The sequence below is a fragment of the Panthera tigris genome, chromosome A3 (assembly GCF_018350195.1).
Source record: "Panthera tigris isolate Pti1 chromosome A3, P.tigris_Pti1_mat1.1, whole genome shotgun sequence".
Classification (NCBI taxonomy): domain Eukaryota; kingdom Metazoa; phylum Chordata; class Mammalia; order Carnivora; family Felidae; genus Panthera; species Panthera tigris.
Genome location: NC_056662.1, coordinates 57,429,297 through 57,447,359, shown reverse-complemented (window position 1 = coordinate 57,447,359; position 18,063 = coordinate 57,429,297). Strand labels below are relative to the sequence as shown.

The 18,063-nt window shown below is 41.2% G+C and overlaps 1 protein-coding gene across 1 annotated transcript in view; it reads left to right on the top strand.

Moving 5' to 3' along the window:
• The window catches only part of IL1RL1 (interleukin 1 receptor like 1), a 58,871-nt gene that overhangs the window by 16,340 nt on the left and 24,468 nt on the right, over nucleotides 1-18,063 (top strand). The gene's annotated exons all lie outside the window — the stretch shown is intronic.

Genomic DNA, 18,063 nt, shown 5'->3' with positions numbered 1-18,063 from the left:
ATTTTTTTTTTTTAATTTTTGTATCAAAGTAACACATAGTTTGTTTTTTTATTTTTATTTTTATTTTTTTTTAACGTTTATTTAGTTTTTTGAGACAGAGAGAGACAGAGCATGAACGGGGGAGGGTCAGAGAGAGGGAGACACAGAATCTGAAACAGGCTTCAGGCTCCGAGCTGTCAGCACAGAGCCCGATGTGGGGCTCGAACTCATGGACCACGAGATCATGACCTGAGCCGAAGCCAGACGCTTAACTGACTGAGCCACCCAGGCGCCCCTGTCCTTTGACAATTTAAAATCTAAAGTTATGCGTTCTGTTATTGATTTATAAAATATATTTGTATAGAAAGTATATGTGTGTGTGTCTATATATAAACTCTATAAGCTATATATGAATATATAAATTTCAAATATTTCCCCAGGCTTGCTATTTATAGTATATTCAGCTGTAATGAAATTGATTTGACCTTTGCAATTTTGGTTTCTGTCTTTATTATTGTGCTTTAGAAAGTCAAATATTACTTGCACCTCATAACCAAGGTAATATTTTACTCTGTTTGTTCACAGCTTAAGTTTTCTTAACTTTTAAACCTTTAATTCACTTGGAACTTAATTTTTTCATCAACTGAACTTTATTTTTCTCATCATAATATATTTTACAATGCTTACATTAAAACATTTACAATGCTAAGATAAATCTAAAATGTTCTTAACGCTATTTATTTAAAGCCTATTCTTGCCCCGAGAATTGATATGTTGTTTTGCCGTCTTGTGATAAATTCTTCTGCATGTTGAGATCTGCTTCTAGACTTTTTACTCTGTTCCATTAAGCAATTTGTCTCCTCCTGTGGCCATTCCACATTATTTTAATTACGTCAACTTTATTGAACAATGGTAGGCCCAGGAGAGAACATCTGGAAGGACCAACACCCATTCTCTTAACCTTCTATTATTTTTTAACATTTTCCTGGAAAATGTTACTCATTTTCTCAAGTATTCCTGGAAAGCTGAGAAGCAGTGCAGATATTGGATGTAGTGTAAACTTTGCTTTCCCGGTAATTGAGTCCAAATCCCACCTCCCCAGCTGATTGACAGGGGACCCAGCAAATTTATTCACTTCTTCATGGCCCAGTTTCCTTATCTAGAAAGTGGTGGTACCAACAGGCCCTAGTTTCTAAGTTTAGTATGGTGATGCTAGTTTGGTGGCTGGAGCCAATGCCTAGAACACATGAGAACTTCATAAAAAGCTAGTTTTGCTATTTTTATTTATTCTCCAATTTAATGTTAGAATTATTTTGTCAAAGTCCAAAAGAATTCATTGTGATTTTTATTGTGTTTTACATTGTTATGTTATTATGATTTATTATCTCTTATGAAAACATAACACAACTTCTTTTCCTTATTTTCCTTTTTGTCTCTTTCATGTCTTATTGGTTTTGTGTGTGTGTATATATATAATATTATGCATAATTATATGTATCTTGCACAGCTATATTCTACACACACTATCAGAAGTAGGACTTAGAAATATATGAACATGTGCGAAGTTATTATCTGTGAGTACTAGGGATAACACTCAGAAATACTCAAAATTTCTTCTCTGAACATAACTTATATAGCCAGGAACACATGATTTTAAAATGACTCTGGTGCCCCAATATTCCATTGTTTTGTGCTTCAGATGTAAGGATAGTACCTGTTAGATAGTACAAGCTATGTATTATGGAATTATGTTGGCAAATAAATTGTTTGTTTTTTTAAAAAAAACCATATAATTGATGAAGGAAGTTGATTTCAGGAGAATTGGACAGGACCCTGCAAAGAAACAACCTTGAGAGGATGAGTAAAGTGATTTCCTGAAAATGTATATATGTGGTCTCTGTTGAAATCCCCTTCTTTCCTTTCTCAATTCTCTTTTCTCAGTAAATATAAGTTTTCTTGGAATGCTTCAAAGTATCTGGACTTGATCTCAGAAGACCATCTGTTATGAATATTCACAAGGGTCAAGAATTTCAGCAAATAAAGGCCATGTGTAACCCTTTATGAGCCCCGGATGGAAGCTTGCTTCTGGATTTCTAGGTTTAGGAGACCTAGGGTCATAATGGAAAATGTTGACATTTATTTAGATAACAGGAAAGAATGAGAATACGACTACAGCTGGCTTTCCTCTTGTGTTCTGACAACATTAAAAGGTAAGGGAAGTGACTGAGACACCAGAGAACAAGGGCCACCACACAGGGGAAATATGGAGGACATGACATACAGAATTGGATTTTCCTCTTACACGCTCACTGTGTTTGCTTGAGATTCCAAGGAACAAAGGCCACTACAAGAGGAAGGTATCACATCACAGTAAGAACATTTCTGATCAAGACAAAGCCTGTTTGCCCAAAGTCACAGACCCCCTGCCCAAGACCCGGGCCCCAGCTCCCACCCACTGCCCTTGCTGACGTCTGCCTTTCATACTGAAACTTGGACTGCCTGCTGGCTGTGCTCCTGGTAACCACATGTGGGCCATCTCACTGTCCTTAGAGATCTGTCCCTCGAGGGCTCTCAGATGCCACTGCTGACCAGTACGGACATGGTACCAATCCTAGATTTTAAGGACAACACAATGAAATGTTGCTTTCTATGATAAAATGAGTTTATTTGCTTCTGATAAGTGGACAAAGGTCTGTTGAAGACATAGATTGCCTGTGTGGATAGTTGATCTGATGACACTAGGAGAGGAGGACTTTAAAGAGTGGAACAATCTCTCAGATAGGAAGTTCTGACAACACAGAGAGCAAAAAGCCTATTATGTAGGAGTAGAGGTTGCATTTTTGTAAGGGAAATAGAATGCAAAAACCCATGGAGACTAAATGATTTCATACTAGCAAGGACCCCTATTACCTCCTCATTGATAGAACCACAGGGAAAACAGTTGTGGACCTATTATTATCAACTAGTAGTTACCTACTGCTGTGTAACAAATTACTCTAAAATTTGGTAACCTGCACAAGAAACGTTTATTATGTCACACGTTTTCTGAATCCAAGAGTGCCTTAGCTGGGTGGTTCTACTTTGGGTTCTTTCATAAAGTTGCGGTCACCTTGTTGGCCAGAAGTTGTCATCGCTGAAGACTTGACTGCGCCTGGCAGATTTCCCTCAAACTCACTCATGTGACTTGTCGGCAGGAGGCGTTGTTACCTCTCTGTGGGCTGTTCATGGCATGGCTTCTCTTAGAACGAGTGATTCAACAGCAAGCCCTAACCCAATTTTGGAGGTGGCAAGTGCTCACTTATTCCATATCTTGTTGGCCACATAGAGCTGCCTCGTACGGTGTGGGAAAGCACTACACAAGAGAGGCAGAGATCATTGGGGGCTATCTTGGAGGCTGGTTGCCACACCCACTGAAGGTGCTTTTTATTGGGACCTCACAATTTCTAGCTACCCAGTTGCTCATCCTTTTGCTTAAACTGCTCAAGTCTGGCAGGGGACACATGACCATGGAGAAATCTAAATGTATTTTATAGAAGTCATTGACTAAATATTTTTCATTGTTTCCTTTGGAGAAGGAGTGTGTGTGTGTGTGTGTGCGCGCGCGCGTGTGCATGTATGTATGTGTGTACGAGAGAGAAAGAAACAGAGACAGAAAGAGAATATAAAAATCTAATTTTTCAGCTCAAGATTATTTCTTCTTCCAGCTGAACGTATGTCCCATTGCTCAGGTCTCAAAGTATCTCCGTTAACTCTGCCAAACAAGGACTTTTTTTGAACTTTGGAATAGGAGTAATGCTTTCATGCTTTCATGCTTTGTTTCATTTTGAATTTCTGAAAAAAGAGAAAGAGTACTATAATCCAAAGCTTCTAACTTGCATTGATTAGATTAGGATGAGCAGGAGACAATTATTAAGGATAATTGCTTCAATAAAATCATGAACAGCCAATTAAAGTCCTGAAGATTAAAAAAAAATACCTATCTCTGCAATCCTGAAAGATCTGAAAAAACTTACAACAGTATGAATATGAAATAAGGTTGAATTTGATTTCCTCTTAAATATGATGAGGAGAACAGGGACCAAGCGTGAAAGGAAAGTTAGAGACACACAAGGCTAGTTTTATGAGGAAGTAAAGTTTCTGGCTACCTATTCAATTTGATTTGGGTTTTCTGGGTTAAAACACTACTCCTACAGTTTTATTTTTTTTTTCATAGATGCTGAGATTATTTTTTAAGTTACTCAGATTTAGTCTTTATAAGGCTTTTCTATTCTTCAACTAACTCTCTGCTCCTTGGGAAAATAAAGCAGCAAGGCGTGCTAGTCAACATATTCAATGGGTTGTGGCAACCAGGTAAGAGGTGAGAAGGTGCTAGAAGGGGGAAAAGGGTGCTCATGAGGAGTTAAAGGTGAGCCAAAGGTGGATGTGAGAGAGGAAAATGGATTTGCAAACCAGAAGCTTCAGCTTCTTTCTAAAAGGCGGGGTGCCACCTTTTTAACTGCCTAGAACCTTGGTGCATTCGGGGTGCGCTCATATGAGGACAGGCACTGGGACAAAGTGCCACACTTTTGTGAGGGAAAGGGCAGTGATGAACGGATGAGAGAGGGAATGAAAGAGAGACGGTAGGAGGCCATGAAATCTGCCATGGGCTGCACAGATCTTAACTTGGTGCACCACGTTTCAGAACCATTTGGTGTAAAGGGATTTCTTGTGCACACTGGAAAAGGAACTGAGTTCTAGGCTGATGACAACCAGAACAGAGATGGGACTCCAGGGGCAGCAGCCAGGGACAGAGGAGACCTTGACATAATGAGCCCAGGAATTAGTGGACATCACAGGAAAGACCTGCTGTCGTTTGGTTGTCTGAGCCAATTGTTCCAAGCTCTCCAAGGGGCAAGGACCAGCCAACCTCTCCGTTTTGGCAATTTGGTGAGATTTTTGACATTTCAAAGCTGGTTTTGGTTTGTTGCAGAGCTAAGATGTCCTCTCCATGTGGACAAAACCCACATGCAAACACACGAACCTGCACTTGGATGTGTATGTGCGTGCATGTGTGCGTGCACACACGCACACACGCACACACACACACACACACACACACACATTTCAGCTCTTCTTCAGTGCCAAGTGGTTGTTCTCATTTCATATGAACAAGTTTGGCCAGTTTTGAGGTTTCCTTTCATGGCATTGAACGGTGAGTTATCACAGATGTTGCTCTGCTGTCTCATAGAGAAGCATTACCCCCCATTGGTTATGGGGTACTTCTGTTCAGAAGGGTCACCTCCAAGGAGTCCAGTCATTTTTAACGGGTGTGGCCTGAGGGCGAGTCACACTTGGAGTGCACCATGGAGGATCTTCAGGCCCGGGGAGGGACCTTTGAGGGGTTCGAGCTCTTGTCTCTTCCACAGTCTCCTACTCTTTCCTCTGCTGAATTCAGAGATCGACAGATGGTTAAAGAGAAACTTCCTGAAGCTGCCCATGGCTGTGAGGCCCCTCTATCTTCCTCCAAATAAACTTGATGGACCTTGATAGACATCGGCCTTTCTGAAGTTCAGATTTCTTGAAATGTTGACGGAAACACTGAAAATGCCATTAATCATCTTGATAACCATCAAGTTCGCACATACCAAAGCTAACAGTCTCTTTGAAAGATAAATTCCGCAGCAGATTTTAAATGCTTCCGTCTCAACACTCACATGATGGCTAAGGATATCAAGAGATCTAGAGTTGGGACAAGTAGCTCAACCATGCCAGGAGAATTTTTAAAATTCCATTTTTGAAGAAAAATGACTTGGTCTCTTGATAACCTACCCTACTTTTAAGAAATATTCAGGTTGTTGTAAATTTCTGTCTAATTGAAGCTCAAAATTTTCAGATTTGTAAAAGACTACATTCCCCGCCTCACACCTTAATTTTTTTCATAAAGTTTAAGTTCCTTGAGGTCAGAAATTAGTCTTATATTTCTCTTACATCTCTCACAGTGCCTGCCAACCTGTTGGGTACATCAATAAGTATGGGTAAGTTTCTTTGAGGCTATTTTTCCCAGTTTTCTAACAGTGGAGAAGAAATGATAGATGACCTCCTGGAAAAGCATGTTCCACATAAAGATCATGCAACATGTAATTAGATTTTGCTGTCAATTTTCATCTTTTATGTACAGTGACCATAGGTAAGGAGAAAAGGCAGTTTGGCTGCCTTGGTGCAGTTGGGGTCTTGAAGCAACCAGGAAAAAAATAAACAAATTTTGAAGTGTGCGTGTGTGTGTGTGTGTGTGTGTGTGTGTTTAGTACAATTGTGATAAGCACAATAGGTTGAGCATATGGCAGGGCAGAAAGCCATCGGTATCCATTAATATGGCTGCCCCCTTACACAGATTATTCATTTAATATTGATAACAACACCCTTATCACGAAAGATGTAGAGAGATTAAGGAATTTGCCCAAAGTCACGTTGTTGGTAAGAGGAAAACCAGAACTTATCTAAAACTCATGCTCTCTCTACTGTATTAGAGAACTCTTTAACAGATGGTACATCCTGATTGTTTGAAAGTCACCAACATTTTGAAAACAAAATCATGGAAGTGATTGAAGTTGGTTCATCCAGAATTCTAATAACAGTAATATGTATTCACAGATTTGTATTACAACCATCTGAGACATGCCATTTGGTGGTAAATGGAAAAAGTCCAGTTACAGAAGCTTTGCATTTTTCTGGCTTTTCCTTGTACTGCCTGTTGCCTTGGGTAAGGTAACTGTCAGCCTCCCTGAGTCTCTGATAAGGCTCTGAAGAGTGTAGGGCTTGCATGTGCAAAATCCTTGCACACAGAGCCTGGTGCACACTTAAGCACCCGATATGTATTGGAGTTTTCAAACCATTGACACTGAGGCACCAGCACTAAAACTTGCTGCAGTAATATGCATCCTTGAATTTGGAGCTGCAGCTTTCAGGAAGTTACAGCTGCCAACCCACTCTCCAGGCAATGAATGACAGGCCACCTACATGGAGTCAGGGAGGTTTTGCTGAGAAAGTCACCCACAGGGGAAGCAAAGTCTACTTAAGGTGAAATGTAACCATCTATGGAGATAACGTAACATTGGGAGGGTAGAATCATCAGAGATCTTTGAAATAGACAATGTGAAAACTGCAGTCCCCATTTGTGAACAGCACAGTTCATCAGTTTCAGCTTATCAGTAATGTGGTTCCTGTGTCTTCACTGATAAAGAAAATGGGAAGTTTTTAAAGAAAAGTGGCTATTGTATTTAGCAGAGATCTATTAGAGAAATTGGCGTTCAGGGTTAATAAACTCTGTTGGTAGAAAGTTGGGGAAGAAAGAGCTCAAGTACGACTTCCTGATGGTAAGTTCCCTTGTTTGTTTTTCTTTTTAATACTTTTATCTCAAAGGGAATGGAATTTTAAAGCAAAATCCAGGTTAAAAATAATAATTGCCATCCATTTTTTGTTTATGAAAAAAGAGTAGTATTACCAATGGGAAAATCTCGTTACAGATTGATGGGTCTTTTGTAGTCTGGTTTGTACAGTATGGTACTCTAGACTCCTGTGTTGAAAATATCTGGTGGAGGTTGGGAAAGCAAGGGGCCTTGCATTGTACATGCAGAGTGCACGTATTCCAACTATTCTTCCTGGAGTCCGCGAAAATACAGATGTGGAATCTCAGATGGTGACAGGAGAAAGAACTCAGGAAGTTAGGAGCCTCAGGACAGTAGGGGAAAGGAAGAGGCATGCCGTATGGTAAGTCAGCCAACAGGGAGAAGGAAACACAGGATGGAAAGCAAGTGGTGCATGTGAGGAGAAGGGCTGAGGTGAATAACTGGTTCAAGTTCACATGTGTCATTGGTGCCTGCTTTGAACCTCTGCTTGATGGCTCTGTTCTCTTTCTCTCTGGAGGCTGCCCAACAAAGTGTGCAGATCCAAATATGGCAGAGCTGGCCCCCAAAACCCGCCCTACCCAATGAGTGTCAGATTTCCCAATAATTTCTTCCAGGAGCAGAGACAAGGGAGGGGTGCTTGCCAGTAGCTGCAATGGTTCTTTTATCAGCACTCAAGGCCAAACTGACCGTCTGTCATTGTCCCCCAAATATCAATATGAATATTGTTATCCAATGTCTGTTATTCTGTGTCAAGTATTTGAGACAGAAAACTTTGGAATTGTGCAGAGTTGCTTTTATGGTATTTATTTAATTTTATTTATTTGGGAGAGAGAGAGAGAGAACGAGCAGGGAGGGGCAAGGGGAGAGGGAGAGAGAGAATCTCAAGCAGACTCCATGCCCAGCATGGAGCCCAATGTGGGGCTTGATCCCATGACCCTGTGATCATGACCTGAGCAGAGATCAAGAGTCAGGCTTAACCGACTGAGCCACCCAGGTGCCCCCGTGCAGAATTGCATTTAATCCCTGCTCTTAAACTTATGTGATCCACGACTCCAAGCAATTTATCTAACCTCTCTTTAATTCTTGTATTCTTTACCTATAAAACCCACATGGTAATGCTAATGCCAGATTCCAAGGGTGGTTTCTAAAGATTAAATGGATGCAGAGTACTTAGTTCAGTACCAGCCGATAGTAAAAGCTGAGTAATGTCAGCCCTCATCATTGTCATTATTTTTTTCCTTTCCTGCTCCGGGAACTATTATCTCTGTGCCCTGCAGACGGGGTGCCAGGGATGCTGATTTGAACTTTACAGAATCCCCAGCAAGACATCGGGTTCTCTCTATTCTTGAACAGGTTGTTTAGATGAGGTGATTGGTCCCAAAGTAGTTTCCTACCAGACGTGTCTACATTTGGAGACAAGGATCAGTAGCTTAAGGGGATGTGGGTAGCAGATACCTGCTTCTCCAGGAGGTGAGCTCTTCATCTATGTCCTTCGAAATACTCATCATATGATTGTGAGGGTCTGTCTTTTTCTGCTCACCCCTCCACACTTCCCAGTTTTCTGTAATTGCAGAAACAGAAAACTTCAAAGGAGTGAGTCTCCAAAGTTTTAAGCAACATTACTATGCAAGGGCAAATGCACTGTAGTGGGTAGGTGCAATGCAGGAGTGTCTCAACAGTTGTGAGGCTGAAATCGTGTGAGTGTAGCACATGTGTGTAGAAGTGCGTGCACGTGGCAGTGTCATAGTTCAGGAGGAAGGGAAAGAGCCCTCTGGTCTGGAACAAAACTCTAACAGTAACCAAGTCCAGTTTCCAGAAAGAAGAAGGGAAAGGGCCAGGCAGGTTGTCTGGATTCTAAACAGGGGTCTTAAATTTTTTTTTTATTTTATTGTGCTAAAAATCCTTAACATGAGACTTAATGGTTTAACAAACTTTTAAGTGTACAATCCGGAATAGTTAACTATATGCACAATATTATACAACAGATCTCTAGAAATTAGTCATCTTACTTAACTGAAACTTTATGCCTGTTGATTACCAACCTCCCCTTTCCCCCTCCCCTGAGGCCCAGGAAACCACCATTCCATTCTTTTATTCAATGTATTTGACTACACATAAGTGGGACCATGTAATATGTGTTCTTCTGTGACTGGTTTATTTCACTTAGCATAATATCTTCAGGGTCCGGCCTGAATATTATTCCATTGTATGTCTATACTACACTTTCTTTACCCATTCATCTCTCCGTAGCCTTATGTTGTTTCCACATCCTGGCTATTATGAATAGTGCTGCAATGAACATGGGACAGCTAATATTTCTTTGAGATCCCAATAAATTCCCAGAAGTGGGATTGTTGGATCACTATTTCTATTTCCCAGTGTTACATGCTTTCCAGCACTTATCTTTTGTTTCTTTGATAATAGCCATCCTGACAGGTGGGAGGTGTTATCTCATTGTGGTTTTGGTTTACATTTCCCTGATGAGTGAAATTGAACATCTTTCATGTACCTGTTAGCCATTTGTATGTCTTCTTTGGATAAATGTCTATTCAAGTCATTAGCCCATGTTTTAATTGGGTGGTTCTTCTTCTTTTCCTTTTCCTTCTCCTTCTTCTTCTTCTTCTTCTTCTTCTTCTTCTTCTTCTTCTTCTATTGAATTGTAAAAGTCCCTTATATATTTTGGAAATCAATTCTTTACCAGATGTGTGGTATGCAAATGTTCTCTTCCATTTCATAGATTGCCATTTCACTTTGTTGATTGTTTCCTGTGTTTTGCAGAAGTTTCTAGTTTGATGTAGTTCCACTATTTTTCTCTTGCTTTCTGTCAATTTCTCTGTGCTTTTGGTGTCATATCCATGAAATCGTTGCCAAGACTAATGTCATGAAGCTTTTCCCTATATTTTATTTTATGAGTTTTACTGAAGACCGGGTGCAGACTCAGGGGAGATTAGAGATGTGGGGTGACAAAGGGGACCTGGGTAAGGGGTGGGGAGACTCTTTCCTGTCTGAGACACAATTGGTTTTTTTTTTTAGCACACTTGTAATAACAGAGCAGTAGCAGCAATAACTATATACTGAGAGTCTGCTCTGTGCAGAACCCTGAGCCAAGTGCTCTCCATATACCATATCCTGTTGACCTTAGGATAATTTGTGAAGTAGGGGTGAAACCCAGCTCTAGCTGATTCAAACCCTGTGCATTCAACTCCTATGCCACACCAATGCTGCTGAGAGCGCAGGCTCACTGCAGCAAGACTATGAGCACGAAAAGGGTTGGGTTGAATCTCTGGGACTGGATCTGGAGCCATATGTGACTGAGCCAGGTGAAAGGGGACAGTGCCCTGATGGAAAAACATAATAAAGACAGTGTCCATAACATTGTAACTGAGATTTAAACCAGTCCTTATACCTCATTCCCTTGGTAGATGGATAACTTTGAATTTCAACAACTGCTGACCCTAAGACCGTTTATGTCTTTTGACTTAACATGATTAAAGTATGAATATTAGATGCCTGTTTGAGCCCACCGTAAGATGGCAACGGAGACTTCCCTACACATTCCTTTCAGAAGCCTTGTAGTTAAGGAGATGAAGGGACTGAGGGGTTGAGTCACTGTGCACTGGAACCTCCACACTGTTGGCCCACTGCGCGCAACTGAGAATCCCAGGATGGGGACTTATCCCTGAGGAAAGAAAATGAGATGATGGGAATTCATCTGAGGTTGCTGGTCCCTCTCCCTGCTCCTCATATTCTCTGCCCACTCCCAGGGCCAACCAGCACTTTCTGAAGCCCTCTTCACCCTGCATCCTTAGTTGGCCAGAAAGTTTTCAGCCACTTCCTGCTGGAAGCTTGACTAATTATACACTGGTAGCTGATGTCTTCAGCTCACCATCTGAGCAGTAACCTTAAATGCTAAAAGAAAAAAAAATCATTCTCTTGAATAAGATGCTCTCTCTATCTCTCTCTCTCTATCTCTCTCAAATAAAACACATTTTTAACTAAAACTTGTTATCCAAGTTTTCTGGGATAACTCATTCACTACTCTGTAGGAATGATAAGCAAAGAGATAAAGACAAAGCATTCAGTTGTGAATTCTCTCATATTGTTTTGTCTCCTTGTGCAGAGTTCTGGTAGATTCTGGGCTGGAATGTTCAAATGTACCTTCTCTTCATTTTGATTTTTTTGAGCATTGTTTCCTGGAAATTTAAGCATGCCCCCCTCCCACCAACAAGTCTCTGTTAGATCACTGCCTACCTAAATGCCAACTTTTAAAAGACATCAGAGAAACTACCTTTCAAAAGATAAAACAGAAGATTAATGTTTTCGAAATGTGATCTATATTAAGCTTCATAAAATAAAATTTATTTTGAAATAAATCATCATGAACAAATAAATGATCTTAGAATGGGTTTGCCTCCTGTTGTTGTGAGGGAGTATTTTGAGCAAATTGGAGGTTGAAGTCAAACATGACTCCTTTGGCTTTTCTTTTTTTTTTTTTTCTCTCTCTTTTGGTATATGTGTGTTTCTGCTTAAACTCTCCTTTCTTTTTTTTTTAATGTTTATTACTTTTTAAGAAAGAGAGAGAGAGTGTGTGGGGAAGAGGAAAAGTGAGAAAGAGAGAGAGAATCTCAAGCAGACGCCACACTATCAGTGCAGAGCCTGATGTGGGGCTAGAACTCACGAACTGTTAAGATCGTGACCTGAGCCAAAATCAAGAGCCAGACGCTAAACCAACTGAGCCACCCAGGCGCCTCTTCCCTTCTTTCAATCTGTCAGCGTCGTCTGTGCCCCTGGCCTCTGAGCCAAACGCAGGGCTCATTCACCCACCTCCTATTTCTACTTCCACCTTTATAATTGAAAGTATCCTTAAGTATGACATCTTTAAAAGCAAAAGGATTCAATTCAGTAACAATCTAGTTGGAGAGGAAATGAATCCTCAGCTTACCTAACAAGGTTTGTTCATTTGTTCATTCAAAAGCTACGTATTGAGGACCTACTCTGGGATATGTACAGGAACAAAGCAGAAAATACACATATGTGATGCCTAAGTCCGGTATCTAGTGTGTTAGAAGGTAATAAAAGCCACGGGAAAAAATAGAGCAGAATAGGGAGGTTGGGAGTGCAAAGGGCAGATCTCATTAAGGAGAAAGTGCGGGAATGAGCCGGAGAGATGTCTGGTGGAAGGGAATCTAGGATAGAGGCTCAAGCTGGTGCAAAGGCTCAGAGGGGGAGGCAAGTGCAGAGCTTTCAGGGAAGAGGGAGGGGAAAGGTGTTCATGGAGTGGAATGAGGGCAAGAACACAGAATAACCTGAGTCAAAGAAGTGTGAAGGGTGGCAGACTGTGGAGGGCCTTTTTGTCCGTTACAAAGAATTTGGCTTTCACTGAATGAAAGGGGAGGTTTAAGAAGAGGAGTGATTAAAAGGTTCATGATGATTTCTGCTATGGAAGTAGATTATAAGAGACAAGGGAAGGACCAAAGAGAGGACTCTGGAGGCGATTGCAGTAGTCCAGGCAAGAGACAGAGGTGACCCGGACCACCAGTGAGGGCCAAGACAAGGGGTCATGTGGTTGGGCCCTGAATATATCTGGAAAATAGACTCAGCAGGATTCGCTGATGGATTGGAGAGAATGTGCTGGAGAAAACGAAGCATAAGGAGACCTCCAGGCCTTCTTATCTGTGCAGCTGTAAAGATGGAGTTACCATCAACTAAGATGATAGGGGTCATCGGAAGAGCAGGTTTTGGTGGGAAGAGCAGGAATTCAAAGTTGACAGGTTAATTTTGAGACGTCGAGGACCCAGAGTGCAGTTGTCAAATCTGCAGTGAATACCTGAGTCTGAAGTTCAGGGGGAAAGTCTGAACAACAGGTTTGCCAGTGTATGATCAGTGTATAGGCAATGGTCAGAACAGGGAAACTGTTGGGGGAGCTCATTGAGAGGATATGACTGCTGGTTGACACTCAGCCTGGGAACTGAGGCTCCTCACCCCCTCCACTTTCCTTGGAATATGGGTCCTGCTTGTCTTATCCATGACCAGAGGCTGCTCCAAGGACATGCACTTGAGAGAGCCATGTGGTGTTGAGACCATCTGGACGGTGTACATGGCTGAAGCCAGTCAAATCCTTTAGACAAACTCTTCAGATTTGGCAGGCAGGTACAGAGATCTATTTGTCCTGTTGCTACCCAACAAGGGTATTGCTACCCAACGTTGGTATACCCAACGTTATAAACTCCATAACGAAGTTCCCTTGCTCATTAAAACTGCCAACTGCCACCTACCTTTCTGGAGTGGCCTGCCTCTTTCTTCAGCCTCCCCCTGTCCTCCATGTACGGGGCCTGGTTTCAGATTATACCTGGGAAGTACCTGGGAACCAACAGAATCTGGACGGCATCACGTGGGGAATGAATGCAGGTAGAGAAGAAGAGACACCCAAGGACTAAACCATGAGGTGTGGCGGCGGGGGGAGGTGGGGTGGGATATGAAGGAGCAGCCAGTGGGGGGCCTGCAGGAAAATGAAGGAGAAGTTGCTTGCCTGTGACAGAGACTCCTTCAAGGGAAGGTCAAGACTGAGGATTGACACCGGCTTTAGCAAGGACATGGGGGTAATCAGAGACAATGACAATAGCAGAATGCCATCACAATCTTACCTATTTATTAACAAGTTGAAATTTAAAGAAACAAGTAAGGCCGTGTTCCCAGAGTGGATTCAGATTCTATCAAGTCATTTACAAAACAATCAAGTGAACAAACCAAACAAGAAAAAGAAAAGAAGAGACCAAGGGTTTGAAGTTAAAAACTTATTTTAACTTATGCTGAAGTCTCAACCCTTCTCCAGTACTTTGCAGAGAGAGTAAAATTTGTCTTTTAGGGAAATTTTATGGTGAAACTAAGAAGTTGTTCTTTTGTGCCCTCATGGCCTGTCTACTTTCCCTCTTGAGGATCTCATTTATTAGTCTCACGGACTTCATTTCATCTACACTCTGACATCTCCTGAATTTGTATTCTTAGCCTGAATGTGTTTCCTGAACTTCAGAAGCAAGTACCCCACCGTTGACTAGACATCCCCAGTTGTATGTCTAATAAATATGTCAAGCTGATTATGTCCCACACGGAGCTGATCTTACTCCAAAACCTGTTCCACTTGCGGTCTCCCCATCTCAGCGAATAGCAACCCCTTTGTCCATCTGCTCAGGCCAAACCTTGGCATCACTTTGGCTGCTCTCTTTCTCTCACATCCCAGAGCCTATCCATCAAGAAATCCTGTCAGCAATATGTCAACATGTATCCAGACTCCAACCTTGTCTCACGGCCTACCCTCCCATCTCCCTCTCTCCTGGACGACCACATAGCCTCCTGACTTGTTCTTCTCCTCCATCCCTGGTCCTCCCTAAGGGCATTTCCTCAACACCCAGGTCATTCCTTGGCTTGAAATCCTCTAATGGTTTCCATTACCCTACCGAGTAAAAATCAAAGTGCTTACGGTGACTCACGGAGCCTTGCAGCATTTTGTCACCAGACCTCTCTGACCTCAGCTCCTATTTTTCTGCCATTTCTAGCTTGGCTCAAGCCACGTGGCTCCCTGCTGCTCCTCAGACACACCAGGCCTGCTCAGCCTCAGGGCCTCCACACTGCCTGCCCTTCTGCCTGGGCTCTGCTTCGGCTGCTTATCAAATGTCCCCTTCCTGGTTGGCCTTCCCGGGACCACCCCCACCCCACCACCTGCAACTGCATTTCTCCAACTCTCTTTCCCTCCCTCCTCTGCTTTTTTTTTTTCTGCCTTATTGTAACACCACCTAAAATGTTTTATAAATATTCTTTACCTATTTGTGTTGTTTACGGTCTTTCTTCTCTGCTAGGATGTGAATTCCACGTGGGCAGGTCTTTTTGTCTGTCTTTATTCTGTTTGGTGCATTGCTGCACCCCCAGTATCTGAAGCAGTAATCGACACCTAAGAGGCCCACTAGAGGTCTGGGTTCAGGATTTTGCTCTTAAAAGCTCTGTTGACGCAGAATAGGTGTGCACAACCACGGTAATTACTAAAACACTGAAATATTTCCTTATTGCTGAAACCTCAGCTCCCCACCCCAAACCCTCCACTGTGCTCCCCTGTGACCTCCTCATAATCCAGAAACCACAGGATTAAGCCCAGCTCCTCTGTAGTGGCCGGTGTCCTTGTAACTGGTCAGTGCTTACATGATGCTACTTTCATCAAATATTTCAAGCATCACCTTCACTCACACCCAAGAAACTACACAGAAGCCTACCTAGCTGGTTGCTTGTAATCTTAGCCAGAAAAATTCTGAAATGAATTCAGAAAGGAAACTTACCTGAGGTTTTTTGGAAAAAGACCACAGAACTTGCTCTGGATGATTCATTCTTGGAATCATTCTCAAAGAAAAAACCAAACCAAAACAAAACAAAAACAAAAAGAAAACATAACCAATTTTCTCTAGAGATCATTTATTATGGGAGGTTTGATGACTAAATATGGGTAAGACCTCCCCCCGAGGCGATTTCTCATGGTATACTGGAAATGAATCTGGGTCTCTTGATTTCAGTACAGTGCTTCTCCTATTACATACTTGGGAGACTATGACCTTATTTTGTCTTAAAATACTGGGAAATAACTAACACTCAATTAAAACCATAGATCTCAAACATTGAATAAGATTTGATGGTAATATTCACTGATGTAATCACCATCCCAAACACCACCGGAAGCATTTCTTCTTCTCAGAAGTTTCCTCCACACTTTTTACCCACCAATTTCTCACAATCTCAAACACATGCTTCATGATTCCTAGTCTAAGTTAATTAGCCTGCCATTGGGCTTCATAGACACATAATATGCAATATGTACTCTTCCATGTTTAGTTTCTTCTGCTTGGTGTAATTTGGGGGCGGGGGGGCAGGGCTTTAAACTTCCTGAACGTGATCTTTTTGAGATTCTTCATGGTATTGTACCAGTAATTCTCTTCTTTCTCATTACCTTTTCTTTATCCATTCTTCTGGTTGGTAGACATTTGAATCATTTTGTTTTTGGTACATGAATATGGCGTCCATAAACACTCTTTTGTAAGTGTTTTGTGGACACGTGCTTTTAATTCTCTTGGGACAATACTAAGAGTGGAATTGCTAAGTCACAGAGTAGATGTTCCTTAACTTTATGTTTTGTTTGTCAACTCATTGAGATATAAATGTACGTGCGATAAAAAGAATACATTTTAAGTGTAAAGTTCAGTTAGCTTTGACAGATGTATACCTTATGAGATCATCATCTCAGTTCAGATATCATCCCATAAATTTCTGTTATTCTGCTTTACAGTTAGTTGGCCCCCGCATCTCCCATCCCAGGTAATCACTAATTAACCTTTGCCACTTTAGAGCATTATAGAAATGGAATCATAGAGTGTGTACTCGTTTACTCCCGGCTTTTTCACTCAGCCTAATGTTTCTTAAATCCACTCATAGTGTTCTTTCTTTTTTTTTTTTTTTTTTGTATTGCTGAGTAGCTTTCTATCATGAGTGTAAAATAGTGTCTCCATTCACGTGTTACTGGTCATCGCGATTCTATGAACATCTGTGTATAAGTCTTTTTGTGGCCATAAGTTTTTATTTCCTTTGGGTAAATCCTTAGGAGATGAATTTCTGGGTCATATGGTAAGCAGTTACCAGAAGCTTCCAAACTACTTTCCGAGGCCATTTATCATTTGACACTCCCACCAGTGATATATGGGAGTTCTGGTTGCACCATATCCTTGCCAAAACTTGAAATCCTCAGTCTTTGTAATGTCATGAGATGGATTATCATTGTAGCTTCAATTATTTAATTTTCTCTTTTTTTAATGTGTGTTTTGGCCATCAGTGTATTTTGTCAAATCTCAATTTGAGTCTCTTTCTCACTCTTTTTTTAATTCGGCTATTTTGTCACCTTTATAAATTATAGATACAAGCCTTCCATCAGCCATATAAGTCGTATCTTGTCTGCATGTGGCTTGGTCTATTCAAATTATAATGATGTCCTTCGAAGAACAGGGGCTCTTATTTTGGTACATTCTGTTATTTATTCTTCTTTCATGATTCGTGATTTTTTTATCTAGTCTAAGAAATATTTGTCCTGCTCCAAGAGGAAAATTATGAAGATTTTCGACTATGCAATTTCCACAAATATGATTGATTTTGATTTTATTTTTATGTATATTGTGAGGTAAAGATCTTCCATCCATACAGATAGCCAGTTTTTCCATCATCGTCTGTTGAAAACCATGCTTTCCTGTAGATTTATGTTGGTGCTTTTATCAAAAATCAATTTCTATATGTTTAAGTCTATTTCTGGACTCTTTTTTTCTGATCCTTTGATCTATATGTCCATCTTTATGCCATTACAACACTGTTTCCATTATTACAGCTTTATATGAAGTCTTAAAGTCAGGTTATATAAGTTCTCCAACTTATGCCTGCTGGCTAGTTTTCATATGGCCAGCACCTCTGTTTCTCTCTCCTGTGTGTCCTCAGCCCACAGAGTTCCTTCTGGCTTATAAGATGCTCACTCTCTTCTTGCCCCAGGAGTTCTCATGGGATAGTCCAAGAGTGACTGAGGCCTCACCTTACTGTGAGATAAAATAGAAAAGCCAGAGTTTCAAGGAAGAGATGTAAAAATATGGCAGAAAGGACATTGCTCCTATTCAAATTCGTATACAGA